This window comes from Miscanthus floridulus, chromosome 8, assembly GCF_019320115.1.
Source record: "Miscanthus floridulus cultivar M001 chromosome 8, ASM1932011v1, whole genome shotgun sequence".
Classification (NCBI taxonomy): domain Eukaryota; kingdom Viridiplantae; phylum Streptophyta; class Magnoliopsida; order Poales; family Poaceae; genus Miscanthus; species Miscanthus floridulus.
Window position 1 is genome coordinate 186,843,630 of NC_089587.1, and position 9,269 is coordinate 186,852,898.

Below are 9,269 nucleotides of genomic sequence, written 5' to 3' on the forward strand. Positions count from 1 at the left end.
GGCGCAGGGTATGGTCATTGGAGTCATGGTTGACCCGAACGTCTTGTCTCGTCCTGTACCCATCGTTACCAAGGATAGATATCGATCAGGGTGAGGCTCATTCTGGGCCGTCGGGTGAGGCGGAGGCCAATCCCTATCTCCTGGGCGAGACTAACCTTATCCCTCCGGGATCGGGCGAGGCGGAATCTATCCCTTAGCCTTCGGGCGAGACCGAGCCCACCCTATAGGCGTCGGGCGAGACGGAGATTAGCCTTGAGCCTTTGGGGCGAGGCAGGGTTATCCCATAAAGGCGTCGGGTGAGGCTGACCCCACCCCTCCGGGATCGGGCGAGACGGAACTCATCCCTCAGCCCTCGGGCGAGACCGAGCCCGTCCTCAAGGCGTCGGGCGAGACGGAGTTTATCCCTCGGCCCTCGGGCGAGACCGAGCCCGTCCCAAGGGTGTCGGGCGAGGCGGAACCGAACTCCTGTCATTCGAACAAAGGATGACATGGCGCCCTTATGCGTCCAGAAGTTTTTTACGTTCGGTGGTTATCGGTTCCACCTTCTGGGGTACCCCGGTATTAGGTCCCCGACAGTAGCCCCCGAGACTCTAGGTGATTCGGGCAGAACCGCCTGGAGGGTGTTTTTTCGATTTCGCCGAAGCTAAATTGCCGGAGGGTGCGCGCGAGCGCACCCGATGGGTGTAGCCCCCGAGCCCCCAGGTGACTCGAGTAGAGTCGCCCGGGGGGTTGTATCGGCCCCTTCGCGGGTAAGGCTGAAGGACTTAGTTTTTCATCAACTGGGTGTTTTTTCGAGTGGGTCGTGGCGTCCCGTTCGCTGGGGACTGACTCGGGGCTGTCCTAACTGGTGCTTCTGCCCCTGATGGCGGATCGTTCGTGGATTCCTTCTTAGTTGGGCTGGCCGGCGAGTTGCTGGACCCTAGGTGGGCCAAAGAGAAAAGAAACAGGCCTTTGTGGCTTGCGCTTCCCCGGTGGGCAGAGAGTCCGGATTCGCTTGGGGAAGGCGAACCGTCCGCCGAGATTTTTGGGATAAGAAGATAGGGACTGCGGGCGGGTGTCCCGCGACGCGACGCGGGGGCGCGCGTGGCAGGCCCGGAGATCGAGGCGGACGGTTGCCCTTCTCGTGTCCATCGCCCCCTATAAAACCGCGGGGTTCGCCCCCAGGGTCCCATATTTCGCTCCCCTTCCTTTGCGTTCTGAGACATCCACCGCCAATCTTCCCAGCCCCTCACGCCCGCATTGCCACCGTCGACCGGCCTGCGTTCGTGTTCCAGCCGCCGTTAAGCTCGCGCCTGCCCTTCCCCCCTACTGCCTCAATGGAGTTGTGGGGTAGATCAAGCATCTCTTCCCGGCGTCTGGAGGGCCTCGTTCACCGTGGCCTTCTCCGCCCACAATCCACCATCCAGGAGTGGTTGCTTCCTGGCGACGAGGGTGAGCCGGTGCCGCCTGAAGGGTATGTCGTCTCTTTTGCCCTCTTCCATGAGCGGGGATTCGGGGTACCCGCGCATAGATTCCTTCGGGGGCTATTAGATTACTATGAGGTAGAGCTACAGCATCTAACTCCCAATGGGATACAGCATATGGCAGCGTTTGTTGCCCTATGCGAGGGTTTCCTGGGGATCGATCCCCATTTTGATCTATGGCGGCATTTCTTTAGCGTTAGTTTGTCGAGGAGGAAGATTGGGGGGAAAGAAGTAGACGCACCGATGGGGTGTGCCAGCATTCACCTGCGCCATACCCGATCAAAGGGTTACCCGTACATGCGTCTGGCCACATCCAACAAGGGATGGCATTCGCAATGGTTTTATGTTAGGGATGATGCGAGTGCCCCCCTACCGAAGTACACCGGACGTCTTATTGTGGATGCTCCGGCATCATGGGGCTGGGGGCGTCCAGACTAAAGACAAGAAGCACATCTCCGACCTTCTCTCCGCCCTCCATGCCCTGAAGGGTCGGGGTGTAAAGGGGTCGGGGATTATCAGTGCTTACCACGCGAGGAGGGTGGCGCCACTGATGGCGCGCGTGCTTCCCCTGCATCGGATGATGCTAGGGATGTCGTTCGAGGGAACGGTGCTCGTTGACGAGGCGCTCCCTTATTCGGAAGTGGCGCAGCGTGTCAAGGAAGCGACGGAGCCGATGAGGGATTCTGCCGGCATGGTCATCGACATCGTGTATCCGGTGCCCGGGCATCCTCCAATGTGGCCGGAGCCTGGGTTCTTCGAATTCGTAAGCCCTCTTCCCCTGCACTCTTTTCTTTCTCCTGAATCTCCCTTTTTAATACTTGCTTTTGTGATGTTGGGGCTAGCCGAGGGGGCTAGTCTTCAAGGATAGTCCGGCTCCACTGCCGAAGGACAGGGCTGTGGCGGCGGCGAATCGACTCGCGGCCGAGCGGGACAAGAAGGCAAAGGAGGAGATGAAGAAGGCAAAACGACTGAAGCAGGAGGCACGGGATCGGGGAGAGGACATGAGCAGTGAGGATGACGACGATGATGATGATGACGACGGTGACGACGAGGTAGCCATCGACGTGGATTGGGGCGTCCTGGAGGATGAGGAAATGCTGACAAGTGGCCACCCACCCGTGCAGGGGCCCTTTGCTTTTCACGCAGAGGGAAGTGAATCAATGAGGTCGGTGGAGGCCGGCGAATCCGCCGCTTCGCACGGCGTGCCGGCCGAGGATCGGTGGATGGGGGACGCCGGGCTTGTTGCCACCGACCCTGAGGCGATCGTGGAGGAGGGTGGTACTGGAGCCGCGCCCAGCTTTGGTGCCGCGCCTTGTGAGGTGATGGAGGGGAGCAGCTCTGGTGCTGTGCCCCGTGAGACGAGGGAGGGGGACGGCTCCGGTGCCGCGCCCGGCGAGACGATGGAGGGGAGCGACTCCGGCGCTGCGCCCGACGAGATGAACCCCCCTGCCCCGGGGCAGGGGGCAGGTATGAAACGGTCCCGTCCGGACGAGTCAGGGCAGGGGTCTAGGGATCCGTCCCCAAAACGCTTCCGTCGGCCGAGGACGTCAACGTAAGCTCTTGACTCCTCTGTTTTCATCTTTTTTCCATTTTTATTTTGACTTAACGGTTATTACCTCTGTGTAGGTTCTTGCAGATGGGTCACCCCCTAGGGCTGGCGCCCAAGAAGAGTCTCGCCCTTCAAGCGGGACAGACGGTGTCGCCTGGAGTCACCCCTGTTTCGGGCAGGGGTGGTGCCGACGTTGGGGCCGCGTTGGCCGAACCGACGGCGTCCATGGTGGCTCCCACGCCCGCGGAGGCCACTGAGCGAGCGGCTTCTTCCACGGCGGGTGTGGAAGAGCCGGCCGAGGACCGCATACCGCCGGTGAAGGTGATCGTGACTGCGCCGAGCCAGGATCAGCCAGGCGCGGTCGTGGTGGCACCCGAGGGCGTGGTGCAATCCGCGCCACCAGGTGCCCATGTGGATCCGCCCGTGGCGCCCGAAGCGGTCTAGACGGAGGAGGGTCCATCCGGAGGGTCCTTGAGTGCGGTGGTGGTGCCACACAGGGTCAGGAGGGAGCCGCCACCGGCCCCCTTGTCGGGAGGAAGCCGCTCCCCTACGCGGGGGGAGCCGCCGCTCCAGTGGATGGCTGCTCAGGACCCGACGTCGGCTCTTTTCTCGCTCGATGATCATTCCGAGAGTATGGAGCGCGAGGATCTTGACATCGGGATTTCGACCATGCTGAACGCCCTGGACCAGGCCAGAGGAGCCCTTCGTGAGATCATTATCCCTACCTCTCAGGTATTCTCTGGACTTTCTTTTTTTCTTTCTTCGTGTGTTTGTGGATTCTTGCATTTCTGATATCAGTCTTCTTCTTCTTCAGATTCTTGTTGCTCGTAGCCGGAAAAAATCCCAATTCCTCCGTGAGCAGAAGGTAGAGCGGGATCGCCTCTCCGAGGAGGCCCGGCTGCGAGCAAACATGGCCGCCCAGCTTGCTATCGTCCAAGAGCGGGAGGCCCAGGCGCGTCAGGATGCGGAGGAGGCGCACGGGATGTTCGAGGACCTGTCGGCGAGGTCCAAGCTGGATGGAGAGGAGATTGCCAAACTCCAAAAAGAACGAGACGAGCTGCTGCAGAGGAATGCCGCGGCCAATGAGAAGGCCAGCGAAGTCCTGAAGGAGCTGGAGATGGAGCGGGACCTCCGGCAGAAAGCTGAGAGTAGGGCCACAGCCCTCCAGCAGAAGGTGGATGAGGACGTCGAGGTGGTCCGCTCTCTCCGGGCGGAGCTTGATGACGCGGTGAAAGGAAAGTTGAGTGCTGAGAACGTCGCCACCAAGCTGGAGAAAGAGGCTGCCTATACGCGCAGGGCCCTTCAGGCGGAGAGCGATGAGCATGATCTTCTACAAGCTGCGGTCGGGGTGGTCCTTAACGCCCTGAATGTGACAGAGCCGGTGGAGACCAGCCCGCTCGCAGCTCGTGTCGGAGGTATCACGGCTCGGGTGGGCCAACTTGAGGAGAGTGCTTTTCACGCCGGGATTACCCAGGCCTTCACCGTCGCCCACACCCATTATGAGAAGGAAATAAACCTGAGGGTGATGAGCGAAGGCTTTCCGTCCACCTACGAGGATGAAGAGCTGGAGGAAATGGAGAAGATGGTCGCTCCCCTTGCGAAGAACCTGGCAGACAGTCTGAAAGAAATGGTTCTCCCTTCGCGGGAGTAATTAATCGAAAAATTTTGAGAACAGCTTATATGTAATATGTGGACAAGTGTTGGTATTTTTTGAGTCTGGACGCCTTTCGTGCTTTTGCGTCTTAATTTCGTTTTGTTTGATTTTTTGCGATTTGATTTTTTACGGTCTTACCAATATGTTCCCCTGAATTATGCCGCTGATTATAATGTGAGGAGATTGAGGAGGTAGCCGTACCTTAACAGCCCCCGAGTAAGGTCCGACCCCCGCACCTGCCTGGGGTCGGGTGTTACTGGAGACCGGAATCGTGGTTTTGGTGACAATGGATGTCCTCGCAATAATCCCTGCCCTGCCTTCCAACAGAAATCCCAACTGGGGACTCTATGGGCTCGGCAAGGTGGGGCCTTTGCTCCTGCATTGTTTGGCCCGAGCCCCCGAGCCTTGTTAGGGTCTGATAGGGGTCGGTTGTTATTTGCGTATTACCCCGTCCTCAGTTTTCGCAATCGGAGGGGCTGAGTAAACGACACTTGCCTCGACGGCTTGAGTACCGCCCTCAACGAGCTCGCTAACGGGTACGTTCGTGCGGAATCTGGGTCCATCATTTGCTGATGGGGTCGGCAGAGCCCTCTGGTGGCACTCCACAACTTCTTAACCCGCCTCCCGGCAGATGCCTGAGTCGTTCGATAAGCTCAGGGGGCCCGATGGCCTCTCCTCGATGGAGATTCTGTGGGTTTGGCTCGAGGTTAGAATCGAACGAGAGAAGGTCGAGACGTCCCGGTTCGCTTCTGAGCGGGATCGGGCAGGGCCGCTGGGGCTCGTCTTGGTTATCTCTCCCTGGCCCTGTTTGGCGTGAGGCGGCCTCGAGCCCTCGCGGGCCGGCCTTCGAACCTCAGCCTATGGTTGCCTATATCGAATGAGAATGTTTTGAATGCAATATTTAATTGAAAATAAAGGCGGGGTCGGTAACGTTACCTTGGTGATGTGAGTGGCGGAAAAGCTCCTAGCAGATGGGTTCGGGCCCCGACGTTTGTGACGAGGTTGAAAAAACCTGCGTAAGAATTGCTATTCTTTGTTTTCGTGTCTCGGTGACGATCCGAGCCGTTCGATTAACTTGGGCGGCCTGACAGCTTCTCCTTTGGGGGAGACTCTGTAGGCGGACCCCTCCGATCCCTTCATTGAGAGGGCCGACGTCGAAACTAGAGACGCGAGGGGCGTTGAGTAGGATTTTTCTGGTAAACAGAAAACACCATAGCTATCGGGGCGTAGGGTTTGCTAGTTCGTCCAGTTTTACTCAAAGCTTTGTGCCTGTATGTCGCGCCCTTAGTTTCGGGCGTATGGAGGGGTCGGGTGAAGAGGATGTCTAGACTGGTAGTCATCCTCGACAGCCCCTGAGTGATGCTCGCGTCCCTGCTATTTGACGGGGTCGGAATCTTGCGAACGAATTTTAACGTATAAAGTGAGAAAGCTGAGAGGCTTATCTTTCTTTGGTCGTGTCTTCTGAGCCGAACGGTCAACCCAGGAGATCTGAAGGGTCCCGTCATCGGGTCGTCCGTGGTCCTGCATGGGAAGGCGAAAAAGTTGTCTGCCTATGTGGGTGCCTTAATCGCTGCGTCCGGAGCGGGTCAGTGGCGGGCCATACCCAGGCAGTGTTCAGTTTGACCAAAGAGGGACGCTTCGTAGACCGGGGTTCGTCCCGTCACTTCCGGCGCGTCCCCTCAGATATCAATCAGCATTGATTGCGTATTAAAAAAGAAGGGAAGGGAGAGGGTTTTTCGTCCGACCTTTCGCCTTTCCTTAGTTACTGTGCCTCCTCCTTAAATAGGGAGGGGGAGAGGAGTTCTCATCCCACCTCCCCTTCTGCCTCCGAGCCGCTATCTCTCCTTCTTCTTCCTTTCCGTCCAACGCGTCCGTGCGTCGCGGTGGTTCCTGAGTGAGGAAGAGTAATGCCAGAGAGAGATAGAGAACTTACAAACTTGCTCGTGATTCTGGTGCGTGATGTCGAGCCGGAGGTTATCCAACGTAGATGAGATGGTGTGCGCGGCCCTTGCTGAGGAGTCGCTGCTGCCGAAGGAAAGGAGGCGCCGGTGGGTGTCGTGCGTCGTTGACTGCGCCGTCGTTCGCTGCGCTCCTCCCTTGGCTGGAGGCGTTTCCTGCCCCTACGCCGTTGTCAGGGTTATGGCTGGGGATGATGGCGCAGTCCCCAGATGCCATGACAGTGGCGTTGCTGCCGGGGTTGCGGCTGACGACGATGGCGTAGTCCCCGGACGCTCCGGCGGAGGCGTCATAGATGGTGGCGCCTTCGAGGGTCCAGCGAAGATGTCGCCGATGGAGAGCGTGGTACGGCGCCCGCAGTAGATGAGCTGGCCCGTGTACATGCCCTCGACGTCGCCGATGGAGAGCGTGGCACGGCGATCGTAGTAGCACTTGTGGTAGAGCTGAGCCGAGACTGTAATGAAATAACGTTGTGGGGAGGCCCCCGAGTAAACAATCTTCAGGGTATATTGTTCCTTTTTTGTAATGACATCGCTTTGTAAGTGGTGAATTTGTGCAAAAAATGAACAAAATTACATCCTTTGCTTATGGCAAATCATTTTAATGCTTTCCAACTCTTCTCATGGTCTAAGTCATAGGGAGCTAGGAACGTGGGCGAACTAATTCTGACTGAACTGGTGAGCAAAGAGGTTGCAGCCGCTGGGGCGTGGGTGTCTCGCAGTCCTACCAGTCGTATTCAGAATTGGTTCCCAAGATCTTAGCCCTCGAGACTCGTTTATGAGGCGAATGGAAAACTTAGAAAAATGTTTGCAAGTATAACACAGGGATTTTTTACAAGCGTAATACTTGTACTACACATGACATATGTTACGATCACATGCCAGCCCCTGAGTGAGGTCTGACCCCTCGCGATTTGCAGGGGTCGGTAGTTACTAAGGATCGGAGTTCTGTTAAGACAAAAACTGATAGGGAAAAGTGTAAGCTTATTTTAAGGATAGAAACGACGTAGCTGCTCAATGTTCCAAGCGTTGGTGAAGACCTCGCCTTTGATGGTTTTCAACCGGTAGGCGCCTGGGCGAAGTATTTCCGCGACGATGTAGGGCCCTTCCCAGGGCGGGGAGAGTTTGTGACGATCCTTGTTGCTCTGTACAAGACGGAGGACGAGGTCTCCGACGTTGAAGGCTCGACCCCGCACCCGTCGGCTGTGGTACCGCCGCAACGCTTGCTGGTACTTGGCTGAATGGAGGAGGGCGATGTCGCGGGCCTCATCCAGCTGGTCCATGGCGTCTTGGTGAGATGCCCCGGCTCCCTTAGCGTCATATGCTCTGATTCTTGGCGCTCCATAGTCGAGGTCCGTCGGGAGAACGGCCTCGGAGCCGTAGATCATGAAAAAGGGTGTGTAGCCGGTGGCCCGGCTAGGAGTCGTCCTTAGGCTCCAGAGCACAGCCGGGAGCTCAGCGAGCCAACGCGCGCCGAATTTGTTCAACCGGTTTAAAATTCTGGGTTTGAGGCCTTGAAGGAGCATGCCGTTTGCGCGCTCGACCTGTCCGTTCGTCCGGGGGTGCGCGACGGCTGCCCAATCGATTCGGATGTGTTGTTCGTCACAGAAACGAACAAATTTCCTACCGGTGAACTGCGTGCCGTTGTCTGTGATGATGGAGTTCGGTACTCCAAAGCGATGGATGATGTCGAGAAAGAACAGCACAGCTTGCTCGGATTTGATTGTGGATACTGGCCGAGCTTCAATCCATTTTGTGAACTTGTCTATGGTGACAAGCAAGTGGGTAAAGCCTCCGGGCACTTTTTTAAGAGGCCCGACCAGGTCAAGCCCCCAGACCGCGAAGGGCCACGTGATGGGGATCATCTGGAGAGCCTAGGCCGGGAGGTGTGTTTGCCGAGCGTAGTATTGGCACCCTTCGCAGGTGCGTACAATTTGCTCGGCATCAGCTACTGCGGTGGGCCAATAGAAACCCTGTCGGAATGCCTTCCCAACCAAGGTTCTTGGTGCGGCATGGTGTCCGCATGCCCCACCGTGGATGTCGCTTAGTAGGAGTTTTCCCTGTTCGCCAGGGATGCAAAGCTGAAGAATTCCGATGTGACTTCGTTTGTAGAGTTCGCCCTCTACAAGAACGAAGGATTTGGCGCGTCGCGCGAGCCGTCGGGCTTCTGTCTCGTTGGTTGGTAGTACATCGTGGAGGAGATAGTCGATGTAAAGCGTTCTCCAGTCATTGGGAGGATCGGACTCCGTTGCTGGGTCTTCTTCAAGCTCCATGACCTCGGGGTCGGGAGGAACAGTTGGCGGATCGGCCTTGGGGGTCGGACTAGAAGGGCCATCGTTGGCTTGTTCCGACCCCGCGTAGCGTACCGAGGGTTTGTGTTGATCACTGGCAAAGACGCCTGTTGGAACCGGCTCTCGGCTGGATGCCGCTTTTGCGAGTGTGTCGGCCGCTTCGTTGAGGCGCCTGGGGATATGATTGAGTTCGAGGCCGTTGAACTTGTCCTCCAGACGTCGGACCTCTTGACAGTATGCCTCCATCTTGGTATCGTGGCAGCCCGACTCTTTCATGACCTGGTTGACGACCAGCTGAGAGTCGCCCCTGACGTCAAGGCGTCGGATGCCCAGCTCGATGGCGATTCGTAGGCCGTT